Raw genomic sequence first — 19,310 nt, 5'->3', positions numbered from 1 at the left:
ATAGTTGTCCGGGACATTGCAATTCATTTTAACATTTAGAACAATATAGACAATGACATACCACAAAAAGAGTAAGAATTGTTTTGACTCCTGTTAAAGAGGTGAAGTCTTAGTGTTTCAGTTTACATTTTTTTCCGCAGTAGTGAATGCCGGCAGCATTTGACCTCATTGTTTGTGATTTATTATTGATATTTATGTTATTTATTTATACGTTAATAAAGAATTTAGGTGTTTCAAAATGTTTTTTGTGAATTAATAAGCTTCAACAAAATTTATTTATTAAAGTAGTAAAAAAAAAAAAAAAATTTAAAAAAGGAAATTAATAGATTAGTCGACTAATCGTAAAAATAGTCGGCTGACTAATCGGGAGGAAATTAGTCGTTTGGGACAGCCCTAGTCTGCTTTAACCAAAACCACACAAACATTTATAGGTTTTCATATTTTAGCGAGGATAGTATGCAAACAATGACAGAAGGGGGGAAAATAAGTCACATGTAATATTTGCCCCCCCCCCCCGGCAGCAATTAATTCAACTAGATGCTTCCTGTAGCTTCAGATCAGTCTGGCACATAGATCAGGACTAATCTTGGCCCATTGCTCTCTACAAAACTGCTGTAGTTCAGTCAGATTCCTGGGATTTCTGGCAAGAATCACTGTCTTTAGTTCATGCCACCGCATCTCAATGGGATTCAAGTCTGGACTTTGACTCGGCCACTCCAGAACGTGTATTTTGTTCTTCTGAAACCATTCTGAAGTTGATTTACTTCTGTGTTTTATTGTCTTGTTGCGGCATCCATCGTCTTTTTAGCTTCAAGTTCAACTGCTGAACAGGTTTTCATGCAAAACATCCTGATTAACTTTTGAATTCATTCTTCCATTCATGATTGTAAGTTGTCTAGGCGTTGAGAAAGGAAAACAGCCCCAAATAGTGATGCTGCCTTCACCATGCTTCAAGGTGGGGATGAGGTGTTGATGTTGGTGAGCTATTTCATTTTTCCTCCACACATGACGTGTGTTACTCTCAAACAATTCAACTTTGGTTTCATCAGTCCACATATATTTTGCCAAAACTTCTGTGGAGTGTCCAAGTGTGTTTTTGCGAACATTAAACGAGCAACAATGTTTTTTTTCGACAGTAGTGGCTTCTTCCGTGGAGTCCTCCTATGAACACTATTCATGGCCATAGTTTTACATGTAGTTGATGTGTGAACAGAGATATTGGACTGTGCAAGTGATTTCTGTTTTTAGCAGACACTCTAGGGTTCTTTTTTACCTCTCTGAGTATTCTGCGCTGAACTCTTGGCGTCATCTTTGGTGGACGGCTACCTCTTGGGAGAGAAGCAACAGTGCCAAACTCTCTCCATTTGTAGCCAACTTCTCTGACTATCGACTGATGAAGATCTAGACTTTTAGAGATGAGTTTGTATCATTTCCCAGCTTTATACAAATCAACAATCCTTGATCGCAGGTCTTCAGACAGCTCTTTTGACCGAGCCATGATGCATATCAGACAATGCTTCTCATAAAGACATTTCTTACCAGGTGTGTGTTTTATAGTGGGCAGGGCAGCTTTAAACCACTCATCAGTGATTGGGCACACACCTGACTTAAAATGTTTAGTAAAAATTGGTTTCAATTGCTCTTTAAGTCTCCCTAGGCACAGGGTTCCCGTACTTATTTTTCCCCCTTCTGTCTTTGTTTGCATGCTATCCTCATTAAAATATGAAAACCTATAAATGTGTGGGTGGTTTTACTTAAAGCAGACAGTCAGACACTGTATTTTATCTGTGTGATTTTGACAACTATTAGATCACATTTGATGGTGATTTTATGCAGAAATGTGAGAAATTCCAAAAGGTTCAGATACTTTTTCATACCACAGTATTGGGCCAAATATAACGGCCGACCAATTTGTCGGTCGAACTTAATAAGATCATCAACCAAACAGTGAATATAACCGTCACACTATTATATCGGCCATATATCAGCCAATTTAAAATTTTTTTTAAAAAAGTCCATAAATCGGCCCAATAAATCAGCCAGCTAATATATCAGGTGATCTTTATTAGATATTCTGTAACAGTGATGACGACTTCGTCACCACCATCCTCCTGATATTATCAACAAGTGAGTGGCAGGTGAGAGGAAGTGCTGATGTCATGCTTGGTATCGTCTGAGTCTCCGTGGCAACACGGTGCGGTTGCTGCATTAACGTTGGCTTGACACAGGCAAACACACACGCCTCATGTCACGTCCCAACACAATAAAATGGCGTCACAACTGATGTGTCAATGATGCCAATATTAGTGTCGGTACCGATTAGGCACCAAACTGATGCTATCGGTATTGGGGAGTTTTAAGAAATAGCATGCCGATACTGTGCAATAGGCCTATGTACTTTTTTGTTGTCGTTTCTGACCGCTGGTCGCCCTATCCAAAATAGAATTATGATAGACATTCAATCATGTGGCGTTCAATCATCTTTTCGCTGTGGATATCAGTGAGTTTATCACTTGAACGAGAACGAACATTCATTCACTGCCAGCCGTCCTACTTCAAATGGATTGGACGTCTAGTGCCAGCAATGACAGAAAATGTGTTAATACAGGGTTCTTGCACCTTTTTAAAAGTCAAATGTAATGCTTTTCAAGACATTTTTAAGAGCTGAAAAACATTTTAAGAGCAAAACATGTGGCAACAATTTCTGACGAAGAATTTTTTATTTCACTGTAACTCATGTTTTCTCCTCTCATATAAAAATCGACATATTTGACCCCTATTGTTCCTAATGAAAAAGTCTTTACACTAGGGGTGAGAAGCTCTGGATACATCACCGTACAATTTACAAGGCTCACGATAACGATCTCAGGATATGGCGATACAACAACTATCGATCATTCTAGGATATACCCCTAAAACACTAAACAAAAAAAGCTCTTTTCATCCTTCTGATTTGAATTGGAATAAGTTTATCACTAGCAGAAGTCCAATCCGTTTGAATTTTGAGGGATGGCAGCGAATGAACGATCATTCGTCGATTTTCGGTCAATTCCTTTCCCTGTTGAGGACTTTACGGGTCACTTTCTGTTGATTTTGGGGCATTTACAAATCACTTTCTGTTGATTTTGGGGCATTTACAGATCATTTTCTGTTGACTTTGGGTTACTGAAAGGAAGGGACTCGAAATCAACAGAAAGTGACCTGTATATTCCCTAAAATTGCCCTCGACAGCATGCTCTCCTTCCGCTCCCATATCAACAACATCACCAAATCAGCTTATTTCCACCTTCGCAATATGCCTCCTCCCTTCTCTCACCCTCTCTTTCTATAATTTCCAGCTTAATTTCAATGGTAAGTGTCACCTTTTTCCTTTTCACCACCTGCACTGACCTTCTTGGAACCTGTGCTGATTTCTCTCACAAGAAAATCCACCGTGCGTCCATCTGCAGCGGTGTCATGTCGTCGTATTTCGAGCATGTCGTCGGATGTAGAAACAAACGGCGACTCAAATTTTACGTCGGATGTCAAAAAGATGGTGTGCTGAAGCGAGCGTATGTCGAGGTACCACTGTAATTAGGAGTGGAAACCTCTTGGTACCTCACGATATGATACGATTTGCGATTCAAAGCTCACGATAACGATCTGATGATATGGCGATACAACGATTATCGATACATTGGTCAGGAAATCATTCTATAATATTCTACAAACAACTAATAAACAGAAAAACAAGCTTCTGCTGTGAATTGGAATGAGTTTATCACTGGTAGACGTCCAATCCATTTGAACTGGGAACCCTCCCACTTCAAACGGATTAAACATCTATGGCCGTCAGTGGCAGCCAATGCCAGGCAGGTAATTTTGGGCTATTTAAGGTCATTTACCTGATGATTTTCAGTTACTTCCTGTTGATTTTGGGGTATTTTACGGGTCACTTCTTGTTTATTTTGAGTTACAGAACACTAAGTGACCTGGGAATCAACCAAATAAATAGGCAGTGACTCAAACTCAACAGGAAATGACCTGTAAATGCCCTGAAAATCGGACAGAATGACTGTGAATGCTCTGGTTTCGAATAAACGAACGTTCCCAGTCTAAATGGATTCGGCGTCGTGCACCGTCAATGCAGCCTTAGAGTTACCTGAGACACTATTATGGTGGAAGATTTTGGTAGCAACTTGTTGGTTCCTTTTTTATTTATTTATTTTTTTTAGACATTGACACCTTTTTAAAACGATATCTCGATTCTTGGCAGGAGCATATCGATAACCTTTTGTGATACAAAGTATCACGTTATATCACCATTTCGATATTTTGGCACACCCCTAACTGTAATTCAGTTATTGTGTTCTGATGGTAATAATGTTGAACTGTGGGTTTAGGCCAGTACTTCTCAAATAGGAGGGCGGCCCCCCTAGGGGGGCGCAGAGTGATGCCAGGGGTGACGCATGTGACCTCGGGGAACATACTTTTTTACCATACTAGAATAATGTATCATTTTCAAAGTGTGCGCAGTATTTTTTTAAAAAAACACGAGCACACAGCAAAGAGCACTGGAGGTATGACGAGCTAAGACGAGGAAATATGACTAAGCATATGTAGCGTTTGGCTTTGACTTTTAATACAGTGGGAGACGAGAAAAGACCAGTCTGTGTTTAAAATGTTTGCAACAGACAACAGGAAGCCACATCAAATAAGATGTCACTTCTAAGCATTAGACCCCACTCACATTGATAAGCCATTTTTTTCCAGCCAAGACGTGCTGAATATTGCCAACAATCGTCCCGCTTTTTTTCGCAGTGTTACATCAGTAAACCAGCGAGCACTGTTAGCATCCTATAAGGTGGCATACCAAGTTGCTCAGTACAAAATAGCAAAAATAAAAACTGTCCCACTGTCAAATGACACTGCTGTTTTTGTTCGATATTTTTTGTTTTTACGGTTAAATGGTTATTTGAATTTATTAGTATTTATTGATTGATTTTATGGTAAATGGTGTTGGTAAATGGTGTTACACTTATATAGCGCTTTTCCACCTTTCAAGGCGCTCAAAGCGCTTTACACTATCTCACCATCCACCTACTGGTGACGCAGCACCAGGAGCAACGTGGGGTTCAGTGTCTTGCTCAAGGACACTTAGACGAGTTCATCAGGGCGAAGAATCGAACCCACAACCTCCAGGTTGGGGGACAACTACTCTACCACTGAGCCACGCCACCCCTTTTATTAAAATGTATTTTTCAGTACAAGATGGTCAAAAATGTACCGTGAATGTATTTTTACAGATTGGATGTGACTTTTTTTTTTTTTTTAAATTCAGGCAAAGTGATGCACTTTGTCTTTTAGTCTTTTATATACTTTATTGTAAGTTGAGCTATATATTTTTTCTTTAAGAATAAAAAGGGCACAATATTATGCAGAAGTATACTTATATTAATAATTTATAGGCAAATAATACAAATTACAGTGGCAGCAGAGAGTTGTGTGTGTGGGTGGGGGGCGCGAAACGTTTAAATCTTCCTGGGGGGGGCGTAACAGAAAATAATTGAGAAGCACTGGCTTAGGCTCACATAAAGGACTGCATTTTTTTTATTTTTTTTATTTAGAATATTTCAGTTTTTTAATTTATTTTAACTTAGCGTTATACTTATGTTCCAATTTGCTACTACATTTTGAAAAGTAAAAATCCCGTTCAATGGAAAAGTTGTTTTTAGTTGTTTTTAAACCATAGATATCTCAAACTAACACATTTTGATACCGTGATAAAGTGAAACCATGACATTTTTGCTTGAGGTTGTCAGACCGTCAAAATCTCAAACCGGCACATGCCTAGAATTTAATGTATTATATTGTATTGTGAGATAAATCGGTATTGCGAGTCTTATATCAGAAATCATATATTATCGCTTGGCACCCAGAGGTTCCCACCCCTGGTAGCAAGTGTGCCGAGCGCGTGAAGAGTGCCGCTGCGGTCAAGCTAAACTAATCCATGCTAACCCGCTAAACTATCGCCCAGGGAGGCTGACCTATCTACCCACCTAGCTAGACACCTACCTGGCTAGCTGGCCGCCAAACAGCCGTCGGTTCACCGGCGCCCGAGGGAGCAGTCGTCATCGGAATTCATCCGAAACCGCTTGGCGTCTTCGTCCAAAAATATAAATAAATAATGTGGGCCAAGTGACAGTTTCCGGTCGGTCGGTCAGTCGGGTGGGTTTATCCTCCTGCGGTTCTTCTAAGTCGTGCCAGCCAGCACGATGGAGCGAACAATGCGGTGTCCGCGGAGGCTGCGGCCAAACTCTCGCGGTTCCCTCCGGAAATTGGAAAGAAAGCACCACCGCAACACACGCTTGTTCGCCAGCCGGCCTCTTTATTTTTTTCCCTCTTTTTTGGGTTCTAGCGGGGCTCTCGCCGTTTAGATTCTGGTCCAACTTCCAACTCGAATAACTGGAATTAGATCACAAGTTTTTTCAAAGTAAAAGCCCAAGTATTGCGTCGAAAGATAAAAACGACTGCGGTCGCTGCAGTTTGTTTCCATATTATCTGGAATATTTGGATTCCGATTATAGGGATTTGGCAATACAACTTCCGGTAACTCCTCATTTCCAGCACCTGACGATTGGAGGGTGAAACACTGACCTCCAGCGGCCATCGAATTCAAATCGATCAAAAGATGACCGCGCAGAATTAATAGGAACTGACGCGTTGATATTTTTAACGTTCCAATGGACTTTATATTGCATTGATGCCATTGACGGCCATGTATGTCGAATCTATTGATGCCAATGTACTAGGATTCCATTGACGCATATGTAGGCCGATGCCATTGACGGCCATGGACGTCCAAATTTCTCATTCATTTTCAGTGGCATTTACTTTGCTTGATGCCATCGACGGACATGTTTGTTGATTATATTGATGCCAATGTACTTGGATCCCATTGACGCATATGTAAGTCGATGCCACTGACGGCCATGGACGTCCATATTTCCTATTCATTTTTAATGGCACTTACTTTGTTTAATGCCATTGACAGACACTATTGCTGATTCTATTGATGCCAATGTACTTGGATTCCACTGACGCATATGTAAATCGATGCCATTGACGGCCATGGACGTCCAAATTTCCCATTCATTTTCAATGGCATTTACTTTGTTTATTGCCATTGACAGACATGTTTGTTGATTGTATTGATGCCAATGTACTTGGATTCCATTGACGCATATGTAAGTCGATGCCATTGATGGCCATGGACGTCCAAATTTCCTGTTCATTTTCAATGGCATTTACTTTGTTTAATGCCATTGACGGACATGTTTGTTGATTCTATTGATGCCAATGTATTTGGATTCCATTGACGCATATGTAAGTTGATGCTATTGACGACCATGGACGTCCAAATGTGCCCAAACCAACCTGGGCGGGGCTAAGATCGGTATCTCCACACAGCAAAGCCCTAGTCATTTCTCCAGAAATTGCAGTTTCTAGTTTTTAACGTTTTGCTGCCACACCAAACAAAACCGTCCAGTATCTCGTTTTTACATGATAGATGTAATTTTTTATTGTTTTCACATTTTTACATGATATTTTTATTATAATCACGTTTATACACAATAGCATTGTTTAAAAACGTGATATTAGATTATCTTTGTGTGGCAGCAACATGCTCCCATAAATTTGAAATATTCTGGATGTTTTTCATATTTAAGAGTTTTTAATGTCTGATAAAAACTTGTTTTACTCAGGTGTTGAAAATAGTTTCAAATAGTTGTTGTCAATCTTGTAAATGTGTCTCATAGCATAGGGTGAAAACGTTGTCAAGGGTCTGTTTATTAACACATTGCCTGCCATTGACGGCACTAGACAAAGTTAAAAACCATCGACACTGATTGATTGGCGTGGAAATGAAGCAAATCAGACATTCATCGGTTGTGCAATCAATGCTATGACGAGAAGTGACAATGCTTTTTGATGAAGACAAGTCACGGCCGATGTCATGACTCAGAAATGGACCGATCTGAGGAATTAGAAGATGTCCCGCGCCAGTCAGACATGGAGTATCAGTCCGACACTCATCTATCTCCGCCACGGCCGGGCAAACGTAACATCGTTTCTCACGAGCGTACGGGTGTCCAGCTCCGACTCCCGACTCAGCGTCCTCCGGGCCTCAGACCCTGCGTCTGTCCATCCCCTACTGGAAGTTTCCCCTCTTCAGACCGGCTTGTCCTCTTGAGCGACGCAAGATGTCCTCCGCAAGTTCTCTTTGACTTTGACGAACTCGGGAGCGCTCAGCCGGTCCTGCTCGTCCTTCTGCTGCTCCAGTTCCATCTGAAACAAGCATATTTTTTATTCGACGGCGATCGAGGCGATCAATGTTTTTTTTGTTACCTCTTGGAGCGCTCGGTGTCGTTTGCTTAGTTCAGCTTCCAGAGGAGAAATCTTCCTGTGAGCTTCCTCTTCCCGTTTGCGCTCCCTGATCATCTGATCTCGCCGACGGCTTTCGAGAACTCGCTGAAGCTCTGGCTTGGAGCTCTCCACTCGTACGCCACTTCTAAACCCACACGTGCAGAAACAACAAGTCAGGGGCCACTTACCATGTTTGATAAAAAAGATGCCGTCCCGTACAAGACGGTGAGACAAGCAGGTGAGGAACAAGGTGATATGGGCCCAAATGCTAGGCAGACAGGGAAAATGGTGCCAAACTAAAAATGTTTGATTCACAAAAAGTACAAAAGACTAGGAAATGCAAAAATATCAATGTACTAACAAAAGACAGGGTATCAAGAACAAACAAGAACCAGGCAGGTCGGAGACACAAGAAACAAAACATGACATTGACGCAACAAAACTGAACAGTTTCAATACACAGACATAGCGTAATAAAATGAGATACAACTGGTAAGCACGACAGGTAGTGAGGAAGCTGATTGGACGGATAGGAAAAAATAATCGGGGACAGGACACATTGGCATTGGCAGCCAAAATCCAATTTTTAGCTCATCCAGATTGAAACTGGATGGCTCTTTTGTAGTCTGAACAGTCACAAAGCGCAGAAATCAGATTTTTGCAAGACTGATTGAAACCACCGATGGGAGGTAGTTTCATATCATATACGGACAAGATGCTTCTCAGTTTGAACAGCTCAGATGGGTTTTGACTGTCCGTGACGTCACTCTATGCTGGACCATAGACAGAGCTGTGTTGGCGTTAACTGTTATAAACTCAAACACACGCTGCGTTTAAAACGCCGGATTTAGGTGGAAACAGGGTGAATATTTTACTGCAATCAAGCAGGCAGGAGTGTCTCAAGAGTGATTTGGTCGAGGATTCAAGGTTATTATTAAATAAACGGGCCCCATACATACATTTTCAACTTAAAAAGCTCTTTGTTTTGTAACAGCCGCCACATTGGATTACACTATAGCGTAATTTTAGTGATGATGCCCGTTTTTTTGCTTTTAACCAAGAATCTAGACTGTTCCATGTTCACATCTATAGAAATTCCGGGATGTACGCATTTATTTACAAGAGTTTTCAACATAAAAAGCTCTTTGTTTTGTGACGGCCGCCACGTTGTATCCATACACAGTAGCATAACGTTACATTCAAATGATCAGGTAATTTTCAAACTGCCCGTTTTTTTGGCAAAAAAGTAGTAATTTACACATTTTTCCATCCATACAAAGGAAAATTCACCTTTTACTTGTTTTATTTCATGTAGCATTTCAATCTAAAAATGACGAGGACCAGATAGCCGGCGTTCTGTTAAATTTTGCACCCTATCAGATATTGCAACTTTGCGGTTCTGCAAATGCGTGTAATGTTAAAAATGGCCGCGAATGCAGCGATTCTAAAGTGAACACTACAAACGGTCTTTAAAGAAAGAAATATTAATTTACGTTTACATGGACGGACATGTAGAAAAATTCTTTTCCGACACATCCCGCCATGTTAGCTGGACACAAAAACTGCATGCCACTCTCTCAATGTTAACGTCTTCGCCGTGTGTTAAGCATTAATATACGCCATTTTCGTGTTGCACAAGTATGTTTATGATGGAACTTGTTTATTTAGCACCTTTGGATAACATTCAGAGTCCTACTGAATGCAAAACAGGGCTTATTCACCGCCACAAAATCTTTGCACGCCAAATATTATAATGGTGAAAAATTTGACTGAACACCAGCAACAACAAGATGTGCTGAGGAAATAGTGATATCGGAATTCAACCGAAATAAGGTGTGTTTGTATATAGAAAAATGCAAATTTTGCTTTTGTTGAGTAAAATTAAGATGATTCTGCATGCTTTCCTCAAGTATTAAGCTTTTGATGTGAAAATTTAGTGATTTATTAGCTGTTAAAAACTTGCACTACATAAAATTTTTAAAAAGTTGCTATTTTGGGAAAAAACTCATATGATATAAATATTGCTATTGATTCTGAAAACATAAGTGATTATCTCTGCATTTGGTGATTTTTATACATCTAGTGTAAAATTTGAGAATCTTATAGCCATTTTAAGTTTTGTTATACTTGTATAAAAATAATTAATCAGAATTTTGTTAAGGAACGACTTTGAATTTTTGGAAGTCGCTGCTAATGGAGACTCATATAGGCCTAAGGGAGGTGCCTGTTTTGGTTTTAGGTCACTAGCGGCTTTGATTTTGAAAATATTTGAATTTTAAGTTTTTAAAATAGGCCTCCAACGGATCGGCCCCAAGCCCCGTGTCTCTTCAACTGATAGTGAAGTCTATGGCTGGACAATGGCTTTGTTACTACAGCAACATGTTAGGTGTGTCAATAACGTGGCCAATCTGAACTGGCCCAGATCTGAAAATCCAAAACGTATGTACTTCCTCATTCTAAGTACATTTAAGGCCGAGACTTGAGTGGAACAACACTTCTTTATTCAGTGTGCTTCTCATCACACGTGCACACGACTCATCACTTAGGTTCCTTTTTTACTGTAATACCACAACAACAGGGGGCGCACAACTATGGCAACAGCAGTGTGACATAAATATGTTACAGAAACTACAACATACAGTGCCTTGCAAAAGTATTCGGCCCCCTTGAACCTGGCAACCTTTCACCACATTTCAGGCTTCAAACATAAAGATATGAAATTTTAATTTTTTGTCAAGAATCAACAACAAGTGGGACACAATCGTGAAGTGGAACAAAATTTATTGGATAATTTAAACTTTTTTAACAAATAAAAAACTGAAAAGTGGGGCGTGCAATATTATTCGGCCCCCTTGCGTCAATACTTTGTAGCGCCACCTTTTGCTCCAATTACAGCTGCAAGTCGCTTGGGGTATGTTTCTATCAGTTTTGCACATCGAGAGACTGACATTCTTGCCCATTCTTCCTTGCAAAACAGCTCGAGCTCAGTGAGGTTGGATGGAGAGTGTTTGTGAACAGCAGTCTTCAGCTCTTTCCACAGATTCTCGATTGGATTCAGGTCTGGACTTTGACTTGGCCATTCTAACACCTGGATACGTTTATTTTTGAACCATTCCATTGTAGATTTGGCTTTATGTTTTGGATCATTTTCCTGTTGGAAGATAAATCTCCGTCCCAGTCTCAGGTCTTGTGCAGATACCAACAGGTTTTCTTCCAGAATGTTCCTGTATTTGGCTGCATCCATCTTCCCGTCAATTTTAACCATCTTCCCTGTCCCTGCTGAAGAAAAGCAGGCCCAAATCATGATGCTGCCACCACCATGTTTGACAGTGGGGATGGTGTGTTCAGGGTGATGAGCTGTGTTGCTTTTACGCCAAACATATCGTTTTGCATTGTAGCCAAAAAGTTCAATTTTGGTTTCATCTGACCAGAGCACCTTCTTCCACATGTTTGGTGTGTCTCCCAGGTGGCTTGTGGCAAACTTTAAACAAGACTTTTTATGGATATCTTTGAGAAATGGCTTTCTTCTTGCCACTCTTCCATAAAGGCCAGATTTGTGCAGTGTACGACTGATTGTTGTCCTATTGACAGACTCTCCCACCTCAGCTGTAGATCTCTGCAGTTCATCCAGAGTGATCATGGGCCTCTTGGCTGCATCTCTGATCAGTTTTCTCCTTGTTTGAAAAGAAAGTTTGTAAGGACGGCCGGGTCTTGGTAGATTTGCAGTGGTCTGATGCTCCTTCCATTTCAATATGATGGCTTGCACAGTGCTCCTTGAGATGTTTAAAGCTTGGGAAATCTTTTTGTATCCAAATCCAGATTTACACTTCTCCACAACAGTATCTCAGATCTGCCTGGTGTGTTCCTTGGTTTTCGTAATGCTCTCTGCACTTTAAACAGAACCCTGAGACTATCACAGAGCAGGTGCATTTATACGGAGACTTGATTACACACATGTGGATTCTATTTATCATCATCATCGGTCATTTAGGACAACATTGGATCATTCAGAGATCCTCACTGAACTTCTGGAGTGAGTTTGCTGCACTGAAAGTAAAGGGGCCGAATAATATTGCACGCCCCACTTTTCAGTTTTTTATTTGTTAAAAAAGTTTAAATTATCCAATAAATGTTGTTCCACTTCACAATTGTGTCCCACTTGTTGTTGATTCTTGCCAAAAATTTAAATTTCATATCTTTATGTTTGAAGCCTGAAATGTGGCGAAAGGTTGCAAGATTCAAGGGGGCCGAATACTTTTGCAAGGCACTGTATGCGTCATTTTTACCGTTTGCAGCTGCTCATGAGCTCTCGGTGCAGCTCCTGATGACTTCTGGAGGTTTTGACAGGGTTGAGCAGCTTTCTAGGTTTAATGAGGTCGTCGTCATCGCGGCTCCTGTTGTCGGGCTCCCGGCTCGGGTAATCAGGCGTCGCGTAGCGGGATGGATGGGGCGCCGTCCTCCTCTGCTGAGGCTGCGGGTCGCCGTACGCCGTAGCTGCCGCACAAACGCCGTTGTCAGTGTCGCTGACGCCAACCGGGGTTAGAATTCTCATCAGAATTATTTGTGTCATTGCACTGGCAGTCTGTTTGTAGTCCTCGTCGCCACCCAATTTTGTTTCCCAAATCCAGCAGAAGACGGTCACTCCCCTACCGCCGAGTTGGGAGACGTCTAGGAGCGTGGCGGGCCGAGACAAAAGAGGAGATTAGAGGTCACGCGAGACGCGTCTTCTGTCTGGGTGCGGATCTTGTTTCCGCTATGAAAGCAGACACCGCATTCATCGTTCTAAAAATGACAGCTGTGAACAAACTCGACTTATTTTTCAAGGCAGTGGTGACACGTTCTTCTTCTACTCTTTTCTTACATACCAATGAATCAAAGCGATGACCACAACTAAGCACCAGTTCTTTCAGATTGACAAGAACTCATTCATAAAATTTGTCTACACAAGTAGACTTCACATCCATTTGAAACTTTAAATACTTTAAATGGACGGTACATCTATTCACTATAAACTCAATTTCAATTGATGGCAGAAACATGAAAAGACCTTTGTCTATTGTTCATACTCAATGCAAGTCAATACATCTACTACTCATTTATGAGTTTTTAGTTTTTAAGAGCCAGATTATTTGGCGTCTATCGATAATAAACTCATTCAAGCATTTTAATTGCTCCAGAAAGAAAAGGAAGTGTCCCAAGAAATGTCCCAAAATCAGCAGGAAGTGACCAGCAAATGTCCTTAAATTAACTCATTGGCGCTCATTGACAGCAGGACACCACATGATTGGATGTCTATCATTGTCAAGGTACCATTCCAGTCAAAATGTTGAAATGTCTGTGTCCATCGGTAGATATGAAGTGACCAATGTTTATGGAAGCCTTACCGCAATGACACCTATCCTGCCTGGAGGTGATGTACGGCTCCTCTGTCCATCCATCCATTGGTGGTTGTGCCTCCCTCCCAAGGACTGACAGACCCCTCACACACCCACACTTTGCCCTTCCCCGGGTGCGTTGCCCCTCCCTCCTCTTCCTCTCACTTGTCCGTGAGGTGGGCGCGGCTGAGCATCATGGGACATCAGTCCATGCTAACTTGTCTCGAAGTGACTTGCGTCGTCGTCTACTTACTGTCCGTCAAACTAAAGTCAGAAGCACACTCACACATGTACACACACATCTTACCTTTACGTGGGCCGCTTCGGTCGGCTCCTCCCTGTCGCTGTGCAATGTCGTACGCTCTCTGCAGGAGAAGCACACAACAGCAACATTGGAGTCATCGCAGTCATTTTTTTGTAAAAAAAATACTATCAGAGTACCAAAGGTGGCGTTTGACTTTTGTGAGGGTGGGGGTGGGGCTGGGGGGTGGGGGGAGTGGGGTTAAAACATCATAACACCGAAACGCAGAGTCAGAAATAAAATTAACTTACTATAAATATATATATATGGCGGAAAACACAGACAAGACTAAAAAAGCAGTTTCTGCTCTTGCACTCCTCTTTAAAACAAACAGCTGTATATTAAGCCAAAACAACAGTTTTGACTGATAGAACAATAAGTCTATAGATTCATGGTGCATTAAGCCCCCGAACTATTTTTGATTTGCCCGTTTTACCCTGGAAACCCCCATTTACAGACGTCGCGCAGCCATTTTTGTTTCAACCCGGCCATGAAAACAAGGTAAGTAATTATATTTATTCTTCAAAATGTCTGTCATTTTTAGCTTACAATCATTAATTGATGTCTAATATTTTGCTAAAAAAAAAAAAAAAGACTTAAAAAAATTATTCACTCACATATTTTAAACAAATTGCGTCACAATGAAAAAAATGGCGTCTGTAAAAAAGTCAAGGATATCTACCTCATAACGATCGCTAAATTGCATTTTTTTTTTTGTTTCGATCGCATTTTCCCCGATATGTTAGAGGATAAAGAATCGATCCAACAAAGAAACATTGAAAAAAAAAAAAAAAAAAGTTTAAAAGGGTAAATATATGAAAAAGAAAATCTCGACCACTCCTTGATGTCTGCGATTTCTGCATCGTGACCCTTCTTATATGACCATGTTTCACCCATAAAATCCCCTCAAAATCCAGCTGTGGCCATTCACAGCTGTGTCTTGACACTCAGGCAATGTCCACACGTAGCAGGGTATTTGGCAAAAAGAAAATATTTTTCTGCGGTTTGACCTATCATCCACACATGCACGCAGATTTAAACCAGGGTTCTTAAAAACGACGGGGAACGTGAAGATTTGCGAATTCTGCGTTTGTTGTTCATCATGTGGACACTGATAACCGAAGATTTACGTCACTGGCTGCGACAAATTTTGTCCTCACGTCACACATGAGACCAATTTTTACATTTGGGCCATGTCCACACATAGCAGGGTTTTTTAAAAACGAGGATTCTACCCTAATACGTCGGGGGAAAATAATTGCGCCCACACCTGCACGTTTGTGTAGAAAAAAAAAAAAACTTCCACAGCCAACCGCTTTCATTCATTTTTAAGTACATTCAAAACAATAAAATAATTGTCCAAAATACCCATTATTCAATAAGAAGCACAGCAAGAGTCTGAAAAAAAATGTAAGCAAAAAAGCACCTATTTAATATACTCCAAATGCAAAAATTGGTCTCATGTGTGACGTGAGGACAAAATTTGTCGCAGCCAGTGACGTAAATCTTCGGTTATCAGTGTCCACATGATAAAGCCACAAACGCAGAATTCGCAAATCCTCACCTTCCCCGTCGTTTTTAAGAACCCTGTTTTAAATCTACGTGCGCGTGTGGATGATAGGTCAAACCGTAGAAAAATATCTTCTTTTTGCCAAATACCCTGCTACGTGTGGACATGGCCTCAGTGATACATCCGACATGGAGTTTTTGGATCAAAACAAGGTAAGGACGCGATCATATCTTGTTAATATATATATATATATTTATATATATATATACATATACATATGGCGGAAAACACAGACAAGGCTGAAACAGCAATTTCAGCTCTTGCACCCCTCTTTAAGATAAACTGCTATATTTTAAGCCAAAAGAACTTTTGTGTTTGAGAGAACAATATGTCCATATGCTGCCATAGCAGTTTCATGGCGCATGAAGCCCCCGAACTATTTTGGAGACCCCCGCGCAACCGCTTTTCATTCAACCCAGCCATAAAAAGAAGTAATCATATTTATTATTCGAAATGTCTATCATTTTTAGCTTACAATCATCATTGATGTAAAAAATTTAGTTAAAAAAAACAACTTTATAAGATTATTCACTCGCATGTTTTAAACTTTTAAAAAATTACGTCACAATGAAAAAAATTGTGTCTGTAAATAGGTCAATCTACCTCATAACTATCGCTTAATTGTATTTTTTTACTGTTGCATTCCAACCAAGAAAAAAAGTTTAAAAGGGTAAATATATGAAAAAGAAAATATTGAACACTCCTTGATGTCTGCGATTTCTGCATCGCGACCCTTGTTATATGACCATGTTTTCACCCATAAAATCCCCCCAAAAATCCAGCTGTGGCCATTCACAGCTGTGTCTTGACACTCAGTGATACATGCGACATGGAGTTTTTGAACCGAAACAAGGTAAGTACGCGATAATATCACGTTCAAGTCATGGCGTCTGTAATTCTGCTCTCGCGTGCTCTCATCACCAGATTGGGTTTTGTTGTTTGAAAAAATGCCCTCATGTTCAAAATGTTTCTTCCCCCAGAAAATTGAGATTTTAAGCTTTCCAACACATGCATATCGGAGTTGTTGTTTTTTTTAACAAAATGTTAGACATCAATTAATGATTGTAAGCTAAAAAAGTCAGACATTTCAAGTAGTAAATACAATTACTTACCTTCTTTTTATGGCTAGGTTGAAACAAAAGCGGTTGTGCGACGTCTGTAAACAGGGGTTTCCAGGGTAAAACGAACAAATTAAAAATAGTTCGGGGGCTTATTGCGCCATGAATCTGCTATGGCAGCATATAGACATATTGATATATCAAACGCAACAGTTCTTTTGGCTTAAAATACAGCAGTTTATTTTAAGGAGGGGTGCAAGAGCAGAAACTGCTTTTTCAGGCTTGTCTGTGTTTTCCGCCATATATATATTAGGGCTGTCAAAATTATCGCGTTAACGCACGGTAATTAATTTTTTAAATTAATCATGTTAAAATATTTGACGCAATTAACGCACATGTCCCGCTCAGACAGTATTCTGCCTTTTGGTAAGTTTTACAGCAAGGCTTTTTGTGCTGTCTAACAGCGAACTCTTGTGGTCGCTTTGCGACATGGTTTATTTTTTCTTGCCAGTTCAATATGGCTGCACGACGTCTCGGGCTGACGCCTACGTTGTAATGTTGTGCTTATATGATCCTTGGACAAGATTTGTCCGTAAGTATGGTTGTTGTAAAGAATGTACATATTATGTTAGTAAGCGAAATGTTCTATTTTTTGTATGAGACGCTTTTTGTTTATGTTTAGTGAACCTGTATAGCGTGCTGAGCTAACGTTGTTGCTAATGCAATGCTTGTGTACTTTTTTTTTTTTGTAGTTTTATGACGGTCTAAAGAGGACAATGGTTTGAGGCTATTTTATTAATAAATCAGATGAAAAAGGAAGAAGTCTGATTATTAAGGCGTCGTTCACTAGCTGTCTAGCTTTGGAAAAAGTAGACGCTTCGGAGTGAGGACAGCATAGACAGATTTAAATGACAGTAGAGTGAATTGCCCACTACAGTCCTTATGTACCGTATGTTGAATGTATATATCCATCTTGTATCTTATCTTTCCATTCCAACAATTTATTTTACAGAATATACATGTAATTTACAGAAAAAAAATGGCATATTTTATAGATGGTTAGAATTGCAATTAATTGCGATTAATTACGATTAATTAATTTTTAAGCTGTAATTAACTCGATTAAAAATTGTAATCGTTTGACAGCCCTAATATATATATATATACTGTATATTTGTATTCTTGTTCATTTAATTCATTTTTGTTGTTTCTTTTATTGTTTTACAACTGATATAGACAACATTTTAATGGCTAGGTCTTTATTTTAGAGGGGGAGTTCAGAATTTTTACATTACGCTTCATCTTCGAGTTGGCGTGGGTTTACTTAGTTGGTGGAGTTGATTTCTGCAAATTCCGAGCAGTTTGTCAGTTATTGTTAGTTTGAGGCCGCCGGAGTGGCTAAGCTAGCGCGAGTCAATGGTGCCTGCTTAGCATACCAATAAAAAAAACTATATTAAAAGATTTAACATTGTCAAATGAATTCAAAATGCAGATCATTGTTTGAAATACCCATGCGGCCAAAACAATGTCACACCAAACTGCCGTTATACATTTCAATTACAGAACTATTTTTTTTTTAGATGCGTAATGTGACCATAATAGAGAGGAGTGCTTCGGCTCTCGTGCTCAGTCAGCTGGGGAGTCCCTTTGGTTCCCCCAATAAAAAAAAATAAAAAAATCAGCTGTGAAAAAACTAATGTCATATCATTCCACCCTGCTTGCCTATACTGCCTGTTCCCTGCAGAGCTGCTGGATTACAAATGTTGCTTTTCATACTATTATAGAGATGCAATGGTAAATTTTAATAACTTTATCCTGAAAACATAACCAACACTATTGATTGCATGTACAATGGGGGCTCTGTGCCCCTCTCAATCTCTCCTTTTGCAGTTTACATTATATATATAAAAAAAATCTACAGCAATGACAATAAAGACGTTGCATTGTATTTTATTCTAAATACATCAAACAAATTGAAATAGATACAATACGACATTATAACACTAAACAAAAAAAGTCAATAAATATACATATTATTCATTAAATATTTTTGAATTAGCAAGTATTTGTTATTAGGAGACTTAAAATACATTTCAACTTCAATTAAAAATGCCAAATTTGGGGTTGAATTTAGAAATGTTTATTATTTTTTGGTTTTAGGTTTAGGCCTAACCCTTTAAATTTGAGTGTAAGTTATTTTCATGTCAGAGATTTCTTATAAGAAAGGTGTTGTCCATTATCGTTGAAAACATCAAACAAACATAACAATCCAGTTTCGTAACTGGATTGATTAATTCTTGCAAATATGCTCCTGATTCCAAATAGTAGATTTATTGGAGGAAAAATAGCGGGAGTGACATAAATTTCATGATTTGACGGCATCCCGTCACAAACGCTCAAGCGCGCACGCACTCGCCACCAGAGTGCATTGGGGGCTCCGGATTCGGGGGAACTAGCTACGTGTGAATGGTTGCTAGGAGACGCTTGAGACAAAGCCGAACACAACAACAAGGCCTCCCTTGTTTTCCACCACAAGGAATTCAGGATTCATTTTCCTCTAAGCTATCAGTCGCCGATTAGTTTAGCGCAATAGATTGTAT

At 39.8% G+C, this 19,310-nt stretch overlaps 1 protein-coding gene across 2 annotated transcripts in view; it reads right to left on the bottom strand.

Moving 5' to 3' along the window:
* The window catches only part of pik3c2b (phosphatidylinositol-4-phosphate 3-kinase, catalytic subunit type 2 beta), a 48,102-nt gene extending 41,587 nt beyond the window's left edge, over positions 1–6,515 (bottom strand). For both annotated transcript variants that reach the window (XM_057846090.1, XM_057846091.1), the window contains exon 1: positions 6,055–6,515. The gene's annotated coding sequence lies outside the window, so the exon portion shown is untranslated. The remainder of the gene's footprint in view (positions 1–6,054) is intronic.
* Between the last annotated feature and the right edge of the window lie 12,795 nt (positions 6,516–19,310).

The sequence above is a fragment of the Corythoichthys intestinalis genome, chromosome 9 (genome assembly GCF_030265065.1).
Source record: "Corythoichthys intestinalis isolate RoL2023-P3 chromosome 9, ASM3026506v1, whole genome shotgun sequence".
NCBI lineage: Eukaryota > Metazoa > Chordata > Actinopteri > Syngnathiformes > Syngnathidae > Corythoichthys > Corythoichthys intestinalis.
The sequence above is the reverse complement of the archived record's forward strand: the minus strand, read 5'-3'. Positions and strand labels throughout refer to the sequence as shown.